We start from the raw sequence: 15,941 nt of genomic DNA on the forward strand, positions 1-15,941 counted from the left end.
TGTTAGGGTTAGTTTTAGGTTTAGGGTGAGGGTTAGTGTTAGGATTAGGGTTAGGGTGGGGTGAGGGTGAGAGTTAGTGTCAGAGTTAGGGTTATCATTAGGGTTTGGGTTAGGCCTAGGTTGAGGGTGATTTTAGGGTGAGGGTGAGGGTGAGGGTGAGGTTTTGGGATAGGTAATTGTTAGGGTGAGGGTTAGGGTGAGGACTAGGGTGAGAGTGAGGGTTAAGGTGATGGTTAGCTTTAGGGTGAGGTTTAGGGTTAGGGTTATTGTAATGGTTAGGGTTAGGGTGATGTTTAGGTTTAGGGTGAGGGTTAGGGTGAGGGTTAGGTTTAGTGTGAGTGTTCAGGTTCGGGTTATAGTGAGAGTTATGGTGAGGGGTAGGGTTAGGTTTAGGGTTACTGTGAGGGTTAGTGTTAGGGTTAGGGTTATGTTGAGGGTAAGGTTTAGGGTTAGGGTTAGGGTGAGGATTAGGTTTAGGGTGAGAGTTAGGGTTAGGGTGATTGTTAGGGTTAGTGTGAGCATTAGGGTTAGGTTTAGGTTGAGTTTTAGGCTGGGGTTGAGGGTGAGAGTGAGGGTTAGGTTTATGGTATGGAATAGGGTTAGGGTTAGGGTGAGTGTTAGGGTGAGAGTGAGAGTAAGGGTGAGGGTGAGGGTGCAAGTGAGGGTCGTTTTTGATTTAGGCAAGGTTTAGGGTTACGGTTAGGGTGAGGGTTAGGTTTAGAGTAAGGGTAAGGGTAAGGTTGAGGGTGAGGTTGAGGGTTAGGGTTATCTTTAGGTTTAGGGTGAGGGTGAGGGATATGGTTAGGTTTAGGTTTATGGTGAGGGAGAGGGTGAGGGTTAGGGTGAGTTTGAGGTTGAGGGTTAAGGTTAGGGTGAGGGTTAGGGCGAGGGTGAGGGGTACAGTTAAGGTGAGGGTGATGGTGAGGTTTAGGTTAGGGGTAGTGATAGGGTTAGGGTTAGGGTGAGGGTTAGATTTAGGGTTAGGGTTATGGTGAGGCTAAGTGTGAGGGTTAGGTTTAGGGTTAGGGCTAGGATTAGGATAATGGTGAGGGTTAGGGTGAGGGCTAGTGTTAGGATTAGGGTTAGGGTTAGGGTGAGGTTGAGGGTTAGGGTTAGGGTTATGGTTAGGGTTAGGGTTAGGGTGAGGGTGAGGGTTAGAGTTAGGGTTAGGGTGAGAGTAAGGGTTAGTGTTAGGGTTAGGGTGAGGGGTAGGGTAAGTGTTAGGGTTAGGGTTATGGTTATGGTTAGTGTTAGGATTAAGGTTAGGGTGAGGGTTAGGCTGAGGGTGAAATTTAGGGTTAGGATTAGGTTTAGGGGTAGGGGTAGGCTGAGGGTGAGGGTGAGTATGAGGGTGAGGGATAGGGTTAGGGTTAGGGTGAGGGTGAGGGCTATGTTGTGGGTTTGGGTTAGGTTGAGGGTGAGGGTTTGGTTTAGGTAAGGGTTAAGGTTATGGTTAGGTTGAGGATTAGGTTGAGTTTAAGGGTTAGAGGGAGGGTTAGGTTTAGGGTGAGGGTTAGGGATAAGGGTTAGGATGAGGGTTAGGGTTAGGTTTACGTTGAGGGTTACGGTTAGCGTTAGGGTATGGGGGAGGGGAAGGGGAGGGGGAGGGTTAGTGTTAGGGTAAGGGTTAGGGTTAGTGTGAGGGTTAGGGTGAGGGTAAGGGTTAGGATGAGGGTTAGGGAGAGTGTGTGGGTGAGGGTTAGGGTTAGGGTTAGGTTTAAGGTGAGGATTAGTGTTAGTATTAGTGTTAGTGTGAGGGTTAGGTTTAGGGTGAGTGTTAGGTTTAGGGTGAGGGTGAGGGTGAATGTTAGGGTGAGGGTAAGGTTAAGGGTGAGGGTTAGGGTGAGGGTTAGTGTTAGGTTTAGGTTTAGTGTGGGTGATTGGGTGAGGGTGAGGGTGAGGATTAGGTTTAGTTTAAGGGTTAATGTTAGGGTTAGGGTTAGGGTTAGGGTGAGGGCTAGGGTTATTGTGAAGTTTAGGGTGAAGGTGAGGGTTTGTGTTAGGTTAGGTTTAGGGTGAGGATTAGTGTGACGGTGAGGGTTAGGGGGAGTATTTGGGTCAGGGTGAGGTTAGTTAGGGTTAGGGTTAGGCTGAGGGTTAGGTTTAGGGTGAGTTTTAGGGTGAGACTGAGTGTTAGGGTGAGGGTGAAATTTCGGGTGAAGGTGAGAGTTAAGATGTTTGTGAGGCTGAGGGTTAGAGTTAGGGTTACGGTGAGGTCTAGGGTTTCGGTTAGGGTTAGAGTTAGGTTGAGGTTTAGGGTTAGTTTGAGTGTAAGGGTGAGGGTGAGGGTAAGGTTTAGGGTGAGGATTAGGGTGAGGGTGCGGGTTAGGTTTAGGGTTACAGTGAGGGTTAGTGTGAAGGTAAAGGTAATGGTTAGGGTGAGGGTTAGGGTGACGCTAAGTGTTAGGGTTGGGTTTAGGGGGAGGGGGAGGGGGAGCATGAGGTTTAGGGTTGGGTTATGGGAAGAGTTACGTTTTGGTTTAGGGTTAGTGTGAGCACTAGGTTGAGGGTTTTGGTTTCTGTTAGGGTTAGTGTTAGGTTGAGGGTTAGGGTGAGGGTGAGGGTTAGGCTTAGGGTGAGGTTTAGGGTTAGGGTTAGGTTTAGTGTGAGGGCAAGTGTGAGGGTAAGGGTTAGGTTTATAGGTAGGGTGAGGATTAGGGTTAGGGTTAGGTTTAGAGTGAGGGTTAGGCTGACGGGTAGGGGTAGGGTTAGGATGGTGGATAGTTTTAGTTTGAAGGTTAGGCTTAGTGTTAGGGTTTATATTAGGGTGAAGTTAACGGTTAGGGTGAGGGTTAGGGTGTGGGTGAGGGTTAGGGTTAGCATTAGGTTTAGGATGAGGATTAGGGTAAGGGATAGCGTGAGGGTTAGGGTTAGGATGAGGGTGAGGATGAGGGTTAAGGTTATGGTGAGGGTTAGGTTTAGGGTGACGCTAAGTGTTAGGGTTGGATTTAGGGGGAGGGGGAGGGGGAGCATGAGGTTTAGGGTGAGTCTGAGGTTTGGGTTAGGTTTAGGATTAGGGTTAGGGTTAGGGTTAGGCTGAGGGTGAGAGTGAGTGTGAGGATGAGGGTTAGGTTTAGGGTTACCTTTAGGCTTAAGCTTAGGATTAGGTTTAGGGTTAGGGTTAGGGGGTGATGTTAGGTGAGGGTTAGGGTTAGGGTGAGAGTGAGGGTGAGGGTTAGGGTTAGGGTTAGGTTTAGGGGGAGGGTTAGGGTGAGGGCAGGGTTAGGGTTAGAATTAGGGTGAGGGGTTGGGTGATGGTTAGGGTTAGGGTTATGGTGAGGGTTAGGTTTAGTGTTATGATTAGGTAAGCGTGAGGGTTACTGTTAGTGTGTGGGTTAGGGTTAGGGATAATGTTAGGGTAAGGGTGAGGGTAAGGGTTAGGTTTAGGTTGAGTGTTAGGGTTAGTGTGAGGGTTAGGGTTAGGGTTAGATTTAAGATTAGGGTCAGGGTAAGGGATAGGGTGTGCGTTCGGTTTAGGGTTAGGGTTAGGATGAGAGTGAGGACTAGAATTAGGGTTTGGGTTAGGGTGAGTGTTAGGTTAAGTGTTAGGGTTAGGGATAGGTTCAAGGTCAGAGTGAGGTTAATGTTTAGTGTGAGGTTTAAGATGAGGGTGAGGGTTAGGGTTAGGGTTCGGTTGAGGGTTAGGGTGAGGGTTAAGGTTAGGGTTAGGATTAGGGTGAGGGTTAGATTTAGTGTTGGGGTTAGTGTTAGGGTGAGGTTTACGGTTTGTGTGAGGGTTAGGATTAGGGTTAATGTTAGGGTTAGGGTTAGTGTAAGTTTTAGGGTTCAGGATCGGGTGAGGTTGAGGTTTAGTGTAAGGGTTAGGGTTCGGCTTAGTTATAGGGTGAGGGTGAGGGTTAGGTTGAGGGTTAGGCTGAGGGGTAGGGTTAGGGTTAGTGTGAGGGTGAGGGTGAGGGTTTCATTTAGGTAAGGGTTAGGGTTATGGTTAGTTATAGGGCGAGGATGAGGTATAGGATTAGGTTCTGGGTTACGCTGAGGTGTAGGGTTAGGGTTAGTGTGAGGATGGGGGTGAGGGTTTCGGTTAGGTAAGGGCTAGAGATTGGGTTTGATGAGTATTAGGCTGAGGGTGAGGGTAAGAGTTAGGGTTAGTGTGAGGGTTAGGGTTAGGTTGAGCATTAGGTTTAGGGTGACTGTTAGGGTGACGGTGAGCGTAAGGGTGAGGGAGAGTTTTAGGGTTACGGTTAGGGTTAGAGTGAGGTTTAGGTTTAGGTTAAGGGATAGGGTGAGTGTTAGGGTGAGGGGTTGGTTAGGGTTAAGGTGAGGGTTAGGGTTAGTGTGAGGGTTAGGGTTAGGGTTAGGGTTAGGGTGAGGTTAAGGTTTAGGATGAGGGTTACGGTGAGGGTTAGGGTTAGGGTTAGCGTAAGGTTTAGGGTGAGGGTTAGGGTGATTGTTAGGTTTAGGGTTATGTTAAGGGTTAGGGTGAGGGTGAGGGTTAGGGTTACTGTTAGGGTGAGAGTTAGGGTGAGGTTTATGGTTAGGGTTAGGTTTAGAGTGAGCATTAGGTTGAGGGTTAGTGTTAATGTCAGGGTTAGGGTTAGGGTGAAGGTTAGGGTTACGGTGAGGGTTAGGGTTAGGGTTAGGTATAGGTTTAGGGTGAGGCTTAGTTGAGGGTAAGGGTTAGCGTGAGGCTTAGGATGAGTGTGAGGGTGAGGGCTAGGGTTAGCGTTATGTTCAGGGTTAGGGTGAGGGTAAGGTTTAGGGTGAGGGTTAAGGTGAGAGCGAGGGTTAGGGTGAGGGTTAGGTTGAGCGTTAGGGTTAATGTCAGTGTTAGGGTTAGGGTGAGGTTTAGAGTTCAGGTTCAGGTGGGGTTGAGGTTAAAGGTAACGGTTAGGGTTAGGCTTAGTTATAGGGTGAAGGTGAGGTTTAGCATTAGGTTGAGGGTTAGGCTGAGGGGTAGGGTTAGGGTTAGTGTGAGGGTGAGGGTGAGGGTTTCAGTTAGGTAAGGGTTAGGGTTAGGGTGAGGATTAGGGTGAGGGTGAGAGTTAGGTTTAGGGTTAGGGTGAGGGTTAGAGTTAAGGTGAGGGTTAAGTTTAGTGTGAGGTTTAGGATTAGGGTTAAGTTTAGGGTGAGGTTAAGGTTTAGGGTGAGGGTTAGGGTGAGGGTGAGGGATAGGGTTAGCTTAAGGGTTAGGGTGAGGTTTAAAGTGAGGGTTAGGCTTAGGGTTAGGTTAAGGGTTAGGGTGAGGGTGAGGGTTATGCTTAGGTTTAGGGTGAGGGTTAGGGTGAGGGTTAAGGTTAGGTTAGGTTGAGGGTAAAAGTTAATGTTAGGGTTAGGGTTTTGGTGAGGGTTAGGGTGACTGTGAGGTTTAAGTTGAGGGTTAGGCTTAGGTTTAGGGTGAGGGTTAGGTGAGGGAAAGGGTTATAGTGAGGGCTAGGGTGAGTGTGTCGTTGAGGGTTAGAGTTAGGGTGAGGGTTACGTTGAGGTCGAGGGTTAGGGTTTGAATTAGGGTGAGGGGTTGGATGAGAGTTATGGGAATGGGTTATGGTGAGGGTAAGGATTCGTGTTACTGTTAGGGTTAGGGTGAGAGTTAGGGTTAGTGTGTGGGGTACGGTCAGTGTTAATGTTAGGCTTAGGGTGATGGTAAGGGTTAGAGTTAGGTTGACGGTTAGGCTTAGTGTGAGTGTTAGGGTTTGGGTTAGGTTTAGGATTAATGTAAGGGTAAGGGATAGAGTGAGGGTTAATATTAGGGTGAGTGTTAGTATGAGGGTGAAGACTAGAGTTAGGGTTTGGGTTAGTGTGAGGGTTAGGGTGAGGTTTAGGTTTAGGGTTAGGTTCAGGGTCAGGGTGAGGTTAAGTTTTAGGGTGAGGGTTAGGGTGAGGGTGAGGGTTAGGGTTAGTGTTCGGTTGAGGGGTTGTGTGAGGTTTAGGGTTAGTGTTAGGGTTAGCATGAGGGTTTGGATTTGTGTTAGGGTTTGGGTTAGGGTAAGTGTTAAGTTTTTTGTGAGGGTAAGGGTTAGGGTTAATGTTAGGGTTAGGGTGCGGATAAGGGTTAGGGTTCGGGTTCGTGTGAGGTTGAGGTTTAGGGTAAGGGTTAGGGTAAAGTTAGTTATAGGGTGAGGGTGAGGGTTAGGGTTAGGTTGAGGGTTAGCTGAGGTTTAGGGTTAGGGTTAGGGTTAGGGTTTGTGTGAGGGTGAGGATGAGATTTTCGGTTAGGTATGGGTTAAGTTTAGGGTTAGGGGAAGGATTAGGGTGAGGGTGAGAGTTAGGGTTAGTGTTAGGGTGAGGGTTAGAGTTAGGTTGATGTATAGGGTGAGGGTGTGGGTTTGGTTGAGGGTTAGGTTTAGGGTGAGGGGTTGGGTTAGGGTTAAGGTGAGGGTTAGGATTAGTGTGAGGGTTAGGTTTAGGGTTAGGGTGAGAGTGAGGGTGAGGTTAAGGTTTAGGATGAGGGTTAGTGTGAGGGTGAGTGTTAGGGTTGGAGTAAGGGTTAGTGTAAGGTTTAGGGTGAGGGTTAGGTTTAGGGTTAGATTAAGGTTTAGGGTGAGGGTGAGGGTTAGGGTTAGGGTTAGGTTTAGGGTGAGGGTTAGGATGAGGGTTAGGGTTAATGTCAGAGTTAATGTTAGGGTGAGGGTTAGGGTGAGGGTGAGGGTTAGGTTTAGGGTTAGGCTTAGGTTTAGTGTGAGTGTTATGTAAGGATAAGTGTTAGAGTGAGAGTTAGGGTGAGTGTGAGTGTTAGGGTTAGGGTTCTGGTTAGGGTGAGAGTTAGGGGTAGGGTTAGGGTTAGGGTGGGGGTAAGGGTAATGGTTATGGTGAGGGTTAGGGTGAGGATGTTTGTGAGGGTTAGGGTTAGGGTTAGGGTTAGCGTGAGGTTTAGGGTGACGGTTAGGTTTAGGTTTAGGGATAGGGTGAGAATTAGGGTGAGGATGAGACAGGTTTGGGGTTAGGGTGAGGGTTAGGGTGACGGTGAGTGTTAGGGTGAGGGTGAGTGTTAGGGTTACAGTTAGGGTTAGGGTGAGGGTTAGGGTTAGGTTTAGGGATAGGGTGAGAGTTAGGGTGAGGGGATGGTTTAGGGTTAAGGTGAGGGTTAGGGTTAGTGTGATTGTTAGGGTTAGGTTTAGGGTTAGGGTGTGGTTAAGGTTTAGGATGAAGGGTAGGGTGAGGGTGAGGGTTAGGCTTAACGTAAAAGTTACAGTGAGGCTTAACGTAAGGGTTACGGTGAGGGTTAGGGTGAGGTTTAGGTTTAGGGTTAGGTTAAGGGTTAGGGTGAGGGTGAGAGGTAGGTTAGGGTTAGGGTGAGGGTTAGGTTGAGGGTTAGGGTTAATGTCAGGATTAATGTTAGGGTGAGGGTTAGGGTGATGGTGAGGTTTAGGGGTTAGGGTTAGGCTTAGGTTTAGGGTGAGGTTTAGGTGAGGGTAAGGGTTAGAGTGATTCTTAGGGTGAGTGTGAGGGTGAGGGTTAGGATTAGGGTTATGGTGAGGCTTAAGCTTAGGGTAAGGTTTAGGGTGAGGTTTATGGTGAGGGCGAGGGTTAGGGCTAGAATTAGGGTTAGGATTTTGTTGAGGGTTAAGTTTATTGTTATGGTGAGAGTTAGGGTTAGTGTTAGGGTTAGGGTTAGGGTGACTGTTAGGGATAGTGTGTGTGCTAGGGTTAGGGTTAATGTTAGGGTTAGGTGAGGGTAAGTGTTAGAGTTAGGTTGAGGGTTAGGGTTAGTGTAAGGGTTAGGGTTAGGTTTAGGAATAGCGTAAGGATAAGGGATATGGTGAGGGTTAGGGTTAGGATGAGGGTTAGGAAGAGGGTGAGGTCTAGAGTTAGTGTTTGGGTTAGGGTAGGTTTAGGGTGAGGGTTAGAGTTAGGGTTAGGTTCAGGTATAGGGTGAGGTTTAAGGTTTAGGGTGAGGTTTAAGGTGATTGTGAGCGTTAGGTTTAGGGATCGGTTGAGGGGTTGGGTGAGGGTTAGGGTTAGGGTTAGGGTGAGGGTGAGGGTTAGGATTACTGTTAGAGTTAGGGTTAGGGTGAGGGTTAGGGTTTGTGTGAGGGTTAGGTTTAGGGTTAATGTTAGGGTTAGGGTGAGGGTGAGGGTTAGGGTTCAGGTTCGGGTGAGGTGGAGGTTTAGGTTAAGGGTTAGGGTTAGGCCTAGTTATAGGTTGAGGGTGAGGGTTAGGGTTATGTTGAGGGTTAGGCTGAGGCGTAGGGTTAGGGTTAGTGTGAGGGTGAGGTTGAGTGTTTCAGTTAGGTAAGGGATAGGGTTAGGGTTAGGGTGAGGATTAGTGTGAGGGTGAGAGTGAGGGTTAGTGTTAGGGTGAGCGTTAGGGTTAGGTTGATGTATAGGGTGAGGGTGTGGGTTTGGGTGAGGGTTAGTTTTAGGGTGAGTGTTAGGGTGATGGTTAGGGTTAGGGTGAAGTGAGTGTTAGGGTTACAGTTAGCATTAGGGTGAGGGATAGGGTTAGGTTTATGGATAGGGTAAGGGTTAGGGTGAGGGGTGTGCTAGGGTTAATGTGAGGGTTAGGGTTAGTGTGAGGGTTTGTGCTAGGTTTAAGGTTAGGGTGAGGTTAAGGTTTAGGATGAGGATTAGGTTGAGGTTGAGGGTGAGGGTTAGGCTTAGCATAAGGGTTAGGGTGAGGTTTAAGGTGAGGTTTAGGTTTAGGGTTAGGTTAAATTTTATGGTGAGTGTGACGGTTAAGTTTAGGATTAGGGTAAGGGTTATAGTTAGGGTTAGGGTTAGGGTAAGGTTTAGGGTGAGGGTTAGGTTGAGTGTTAGGTTTAATGTCAGGGTTAGGGTTACGGTGAGGGTTAGGGTGATGGTAAGGTTTAGGGTGAGGGTGAGTGTGAGAGCGAGGGTTAGGTTTTGAATTAGGGTGAAGGGTTGGATGAGGGTTAGGGTTAGGGTTATGGTGAGGGTTAGGATTCGAGTTAGGTTTAAGGTTAGGGTGAGGGTAAGGGTTAGAGTTAGGTTGACGGTTAGGGTTTTGGTGAGGGTTAGGCTTAGGGTTTGGTTTAGGGTTAGGGTGAGGGTAAGGGTTAGGGTGAGGGTTAGGATGAGGGTGAGGGTTAGGTTTAGGGTGAGGGTTGGGTTAGGTTGAGGGTTTCGCTGAGGTGTAGGGTTAGGGTGAGGGTGAAGTTTTGGGTGAGTGTGAGGGTACGTGTCAGGGAAAGGGTTAAGGTTTGGTTGAGGGTTAGGTTTAGGGTGAGTGTTAGGGTAATGGTGAGGGTTAGGGTGAGGGTTAGGTTTAGGGTTAGGGATAGGGTGAAGGTTAGGGTGAGTGGTTGGGTTAGGGTTAGGGTGAGGTTTAGGTTTAGTGTGAGGGTTAGGGTTAGGGTTAGGGTTAGGGTTAGGTTGAGGTTAAGGTTTAGGGTGAGGTTTAGGGTGAGGATGAGGGTTAGGGTTAGCATTAGGGTTAGGGTGAGGGTTAGAGTGAGGTTTGGTTTAGGGTTAGGTTAAGGGTTAGGGTGAGGGTGCGTGTTAGGGTTTGGCTGAGGGTGTTTGTTAGGGTTAGGTTTAGGGAATGGGTGAGGATTATGTTTAGGGTGAGGTTTCAGTTGACCATGAGGGTTAGGTTTCGGGGTAAGGTTACGGTGAGTGTTAGGGTTATGGATAGGGTTATGTTTAGATTTAGGGTGATGGTTAGGTTGAGGGTTAGGGTTAATGTTAGTTTTAGGTTTAGGGTGAGGGTTAGGGTGACGGTGGGGGTTAGGGTTAGGGTTAGGGTGAGGGTAAGATTTAGGGTGATGGTTAGGGTTAGGGTGAGGTTTAGGGTTAGCATTAGTTTTAGGATGAGGTTTAGGGTGAGTTTAGGTTTAGGTTTAGGTTAAGGGTTAGGGTGAGGGTGAGTGTTAGGCTTAGGCTGAGGGTGAGGGTTAAGGTTAGGGTTAGGATCTGGGTGAGGGTTATGATTAGGGTTAGTGTTAAGTTGATGGTGAGGGTTAGGGTTAGGGTTAGGATGAGGGTAAGAGTTAGGTTGATGGATATGTTTAGGGTGATGGTTAGGGTTAGCATTAGGGTTAGAATGAGGGTTAGGGTGAAGGTTAGGTTTAGGTTTACGGTTAGGGTTAGGGTGAGGGTGACGGTGAGGGTTAGAGTTAAGTTTAAGGTTTGGGTTAGGATGAGGGTTAGGGTGAGTGTGAGGTTGAGGGCCAGATTTAGGATTAGGGCTAGAGTGAGGGTTAGGCTGAGGGTGAGTGTGAGGCTGAGGGTGAGGGTTAGGGTTAGGGTTAGGGATAGGGTTAGCATGAGGGTGAGGATTAGGTTTAGGATTAGTGTTAGCTTTAAGGGTAGGCTTAGTTTGAGTTTAAGTGTGAGGGTGAGGTTTAGGGTTAGAGTGAGGTTTAGGGTTAGGGTGAGGGGTAGGGTTAGGCTTAGGTTTAGGGTGAGGGTTAGGTTTAGGGTTAGGGTGAGGGTGAGGGATAGTTTTAGGATTAGTGCTGGGTTAGGTTTAGTCTCAGGGTGAGGGTGAGTGTGAGGGTGAGGGTTAGGGTTAGGGTCAGTTTTCGGGTTAGGGTTAGGGGGAGGGTTAGGGTTAGAGTGATTTTGAGGTTGAGGGTGAGAATTAGGGTTTGGGTGAGGCTGAGGTTTAGGGTTTGTGTGAGGGTTAGGGGTAGGATGAGGTTTATTTTGACAGTGAGGGTTAGGGTGACGGTGAAGGTTAGGGTTAGAGTTAGGGTGAGGGTTAGGGTGAGGTTTAGGGTTAGGGTTAGGGTGAGGTTTAGGTTTAGGTTTAGATTTAGGATGAGAGTTAGGTTGAGTGTTAGGGTTATGTTTAGGGTGAGGGTTAGGCTGAGGGGCAGGGTTAGGTTTAGGTTGAGGGTTAGTATTAATGTGAGGGTTAGGGTTAAGTTTAGTGTTAGGGTGAGGGCTAGGGTGAGGGTGAGGGTTCGGGTTCGGGTTAGGGATCGGGTGAGGATTAGGGTTAGTTTTAGGGTTAGAGTGAGGGTTAGGCTGATGGGTAGGGTTAGGGATAGGCTGTGGGATAGGTTTAGTGTGAGGTTTAGGGTTAGGTTTAGTGTTAATATTAGGGTTAGGGTGAAGGTTAGGGTTATGGTGAAGTTTAGGTTTAGCATTTGGTTTAGGATGAGGGTTAGGATGAGGCTAAGGTTTCGGGTTAGGGTTAGGGTGAGGGTTAGGGTTAGGGTAAGTGTTAGGGTGAGGGTGAGAGTTAGGGTAAGGATTAGGATTATGGGGAGGGTTAGGGTTAAGTTTAGGATTAATGTGAGTGTTAGGTTAAGGGTTTTTGTTAGTTTAGGGTTAGGGTTAAGGTAAGGGTTAGGGTCATGGTGAGGGTGAGGGTTAGGGTGAGGGTTAGGGTTAATGTTAGGGTTAGGGTGAGGGTTAGGGTGAGGGTGAGGATGAGGGTTAGTGATAGGGATAGCGTGAGGATTAGGGTTAGTTTTAGGGTTAGGCTGACGGTTAGGCTGACGGTTAGGTTTATGGTTAGGCTGAGTTATTGGTTTAGTGTGAGTGTTAGGGTTAGGGTTAGGGTTAGGTTTACGGTTAATATTAGGGTGAGGGTAAGTGTTAGGGTGTGGGTTAGGGTTAGGGTGAAATTTAGGGTTAGCATTCGGTTTAGGATGACTGTTAGGGTGAGGTTTAGGTTTATGTTTAGTGTTAGGATGAGGGTGAGGGTTACGGTTAATGTTAGTGTGAGGGTTAGGGTTAGGATGAGGCTGAGGGTTGGGGTTAGTGTTAGAGTGAGGATGAGGGTGAGGGCGAGGTTTAGGGTGAATCTGAGGGTGAGGATTAGGGTTAGGGTGAGGGTGAGAGTGAGTGTTAGGGTTAGCGTTAGGTTTAGGGTGAGCATGAAGGTGAGGGTTAGTGTTATGTTTAGGGTTAGGGTTAGTGTGAGGTTTAGGATTAGAGTAAGGGTTAGGGTTAAGGTAAGTGTGAGGGTGAGGTTTAGGTTGAGAGTTAGGGTTAGGGCTAGCGTTAGGGTTAGGGTGAGGTTTAGTGTGAGGGTTAGGAGTAGGGATAGGTTGAGGTTGAGGGTTAGGGTTAGGGTTAGTTTGAGGGTTAGGGTTAGGGTTAGGGTTAGGGTTAGGATTAGGGTGAGGGTGAGGGTGCGGGTTAGGATTGGGTTAGGGTTAGAGTTAGGATGATGGTTAGGGTTAGGGTTAGGATTAGGGTTAGGGTGAGGATTAGGCTAGGGGTGAGGGTGAGTATGAGGGTTATGTTCAGGGTTCGGGTTAGGGGTAGGAGTAGGGTTAGGGTTAGGGTGAGTGTTAGGGTTAGGGTTAGAGTTAGTATGAGGGTTACGTTGTGGGGTAGAGTTAGGGTTAGTGTGAGGGTTAGGGTTAGTGTGAGGGTTAGGTTTAGGGTTAGGGTTAGGGTTAGGGTGAGGGTAAGGGTTAGGGTGAGCGTTAGGACGAGGGTCAGTTATAGGGTTAGGCTTAACGTTAGTATGAGGGTAAGTGTGAGAGTTTGGGCTAGGTTTAGGGTTAGGCTGAGTGTGAAAGTGAGGATGAGTATGAGTGGTAGGTTTAGGTTTAGGTTGAGGTTTAGGGTTAGGTTGAGGATTAGGGTTAGTTTTAGAGTGAGGGTTAGGGTTACATTGATGTTTGGGGTGAGGTTGAGTGTTTGGTTGAGAGTGAGGTTTTCGTGAGGGTGAGGTTTAGGGTGTGGGTGAGGTTTAGATTTATTTTGAGTGTTAGGGTGACTGTGAGGTTTAGGGTGAGGGTGAGTGTTAGGGTAACGGTTTGGGTTAGTGTGAGGTTTAGGGTTAGGGTTAGTGATAGAGTGAGGGCTAGGGTGCTGGGTTGGGTTAGGGTTAGGGTGAGGGTTAGGGTTAGTGTGAGGTTTAGGGTTAGGGTTAGGGTTAGGGTAAGGGCTAGGTTGAGGTTAAGGGTTAGGGTAAGGGTGAGGGTGAGGTTGAGGTTAAGGTTTTGCGTTAGGTTTAGGGTGAGGTTTAGGTTTAGGGTTAGATTAAGGGTTAGGGTGAATGTGAGGGTTAGGGTTAGGGTTAGGGTTAGGGTTAGGGTTATGGTGAGGGTAAGGGTGCGGGTTAGGTTTTGGGTTAGGGTGAGATTAAGGGTTAGGTTGAGGGATAGGGTGAGGGTGAGGGTTAGATTTAGGGTGAGGGTTAGGTTGAGGGTAAGGATTAGGGTGAGGGTTAGGTTGAGGGTTAGGGTGAGGGTTAAGGTTAGGGTGAGAGTGACGGTTATGGTTACGGTTAGGGTTAGGGTGATGGTTAGGTTAAGGGTTAGGTATAGCGTGAGGGTTAGGGTGAGAGTTTGAGTTAGCGTTAGGATGAGGATTAGGGTTAGTGTGAGAGTTAAGGTGAGGGATAGGTTTAGGGTTAGGTTCACAGTGATGGTAAGCATGAGGGTGACTTTAGGGTTAGAGTAAGTGTTAGGGTGAGGGTTAGGGTTAGGGTTAGGTTTAGGGTAATGGTTAGGGTTAGTGTTAGGGTGAGGGTGAGGGTGAGGTTTAGGGTTAGGGTGAGATTTAGAGTTAGGTTTAAGGTAAGGGTGAGGGTTAGGCTGAGGGTGAGGGTTAGGGTTACGGTGAGGGTGAGGTTTAGGGTTAGAGTGAGGGGAAGTGTGAGGGTTAGGGTTAGGGTTAAGCTGAGGGTTGGGGTTAGGGTTAGTGTGAGGTTGAGGTTGAGGTTTTCAGTTAGGTAAGTGTTAGGGTTAGGGTTAGGTTGAGTTTTAGGGTTCAGGTTCGGGTGAGGGTGAGGTTTAGGGTGTGGGTGAGGGTTAGGTTTAAGGTGAAGGTTAGGGTGACGGCAAGGATTAGGGTGAGGGTGACAGGGCTACGGTTAGGGTTAGGGTGAGGGTAAAGTTTAGGTTTAGAGATAGGGTGAGGGTTAGGGTGAGGGGTTGGTTTAGGGTTAGGGTGAGGGTTAGGGTTAGTCTGAGAGTTAAGGTTAGGTATACTGTTAGGTGTAGGGTGAGCTTCAGTGTTAGGGTGAGGGTGATGGTTAGGGTTAGTGTTAGGATTAGGGTGAGTCTTAGGATGAGGGTTTGGTTTAGCGTTAGGGCAAGAGTTAGGGTGAGGGTGAGGTTTAGGGTTAGGTTTAGGGTGAGGTTTAGGGTTAGGGTTAGGGTTTGGGTGAGGGTGAGGTTATTGGTTATGCTGAGAGTTAGGGTGAGGGTGAGGGTTAGGGTTGGGGATGGTGTGAGGATTAGGGGTAGGTTTAGTGTTAGGGTGACGGTTGGGCCGACGGGTGGGTTAGGGTTAGGGTAAGGGATAGGTTTAGTGTGATTGTTGGGTTTAGGGTTAGGTTTAATGTTAGGGTGAGCGTAAGGGTTAGGGTGAGGGTTAGGGTTAGGGTGAAGTTTAGGGTTAGCACTTGGTTTAGGATGAGGGTTACGGTGACGGTTAGGGTTAGGGTTAGAGTGAGGGTTAGATTGACGGTGAGAGTTACTGAAAGGGTTAGGCTTAGGTTTAGGGTGAGGTTTAGGTGAGGGTAAGTGTTAGAGTGAGTGTTACGGTGAGTGTGAGGGTGAGGCTTAGGATTAGGATTAGGGTTAGGGTGAGGGAGAGGGTGAGGGTGAGGGGTAGGGTTAGGATTAGGGTTAGGGTTAGGGTGAGGGTGAGGGTAATGGTTAGGGTGAGGGTTAGGTTCAGGGTGAGGGTTATTGTTAGGTTTAGGGTGAGGCTTAGGTTGAGGGTTAGTGTTAATGATAGGGTTAGGGTTAAGGTGAGGGTTAGGGTGACGGTCAGGGTTAGCCTTAGTGTTAGGATTAGGGTTAGGGTGAATGGTTGGGTGAGGGTTAGTGTTAGGGTTAGGGTTAGGGTGAGGCTTAGGGTTAGGTTGAGTGTTAGGGTGAGGGTTAGGGTGAGGATAAGCTTTAGGGTGAGGATTAAGAGGAGTGTGAGAGTTAGGGTTAGGGTGAGTGGTTGGGTGAGGGTTAGGGTTAGGTTTATCATGAGGGTTAGGGTTAGTGTTAGGGTTAAGGTTAGGATAATGTTTAAGTTTAATGTGAGAGTTAGGGTTAGGGTAAATGTTATGGTTAGGGTGAGGTTAAGTGTTAGGGTTAGGTTGAGAGTTAGGGTTAGTGTGAGGGTGATGGTTAGGGTTAGTGTGAGGGTAAGGGTTAAGGTTAGGGTGAGGGTTAGGGTAAGGGTAAGGTTTAGGGTGAGGGTTAGGGTAAGGGTGAATGTTAGTGCTAGGGTTAGGGTGCAGGGTTCGGTGAGGGTTAGGGTTAAGGTTAGGGTGAGGGTGAAGTTTAGGATTAGTGTTAGTGTTAGGTTTAGGGTGAGGGTTACAGTTATTGTGAGGGTTAGTGTTAGGGTTAATGTTAGGTTTTGGGAGAGGGTAAGGGTTAGGGGGAGGGTTCGGTTGAGGGAGAGGTTTAGTGTAAGTGTTAGGGTTAGGGTTAGGAATAGGGTGAGGGTGAGGTTTAGGGTTAGGTTGACATTCGGCTGAGGGGTAAAGTTAGGTTTAGGGTGAGGGTGAGGTTGAGGGTTTCGGTTAGGTAATGGTTAGGGTTTGGGTTAGCGTGAGGATTAAGGTGAGGGTGATGGTTAGGGTGAGGTTTAGGTTTAGGGTTAGGGTTAGGGGCAGGGTTAGGGTGACGGTTTGGGTTAGGTTGATGTATAGGGTGAGAGTGAGGTTTTAAGTGAGGGTTCGGGTGAGGGTGAGGGTGAGGGTTAGTGTGTGGGTGAGGTTTAGTGTTAGGGTGAGTGTTAGGGTGACGGTGAGGGTTAGGGTGAGGGTGAGTGTTAGGGTTAGGGTAAGGGTTAAATTGAGGGTTAGGGTTAGGATTAGGGATGGGGTGAAGGTTAGGGTTTGGGGTTGGGTTAGGGTTAGAATGAGGGTTAGGGTTAGAGTTAGGGTGAGGTTAAGGTTTATGTTGGGTGTTAGGGTGAGGTTGAGGGTTAGGGTTAGCGTTAGGGTTAGGGTGAGGGTTAGGTTTAGGGTTAGGTTAAGTGTTAGGGTGAGGGTGAGTGTTACGGTTAGGGTTAGAGTTAGGGTGATGGATTGGGTTAGGGTGAGGTTCAGGGTAGTGGTTAGGGTGAGGGTTAGGGTGAGTGTGAGGGTTAGGGTTAGG

Source organism: Dipodomys merriami, unplaced genomic scaffold (genome assembly GCF_024711535.1).
Source record: "Dipodomys merriami isolate MVZ:Mamm:240054 unplaced genomic scaffold, mDipMer1.0.p SCAF_46, whole genome shotgun sequence".
Lineage (NCBI taxonomy): Eukaryota > Metazoa > Chordata > Mammalia > Rodentia > Heteromyidae > Dipodomys > Dipodomys merriami.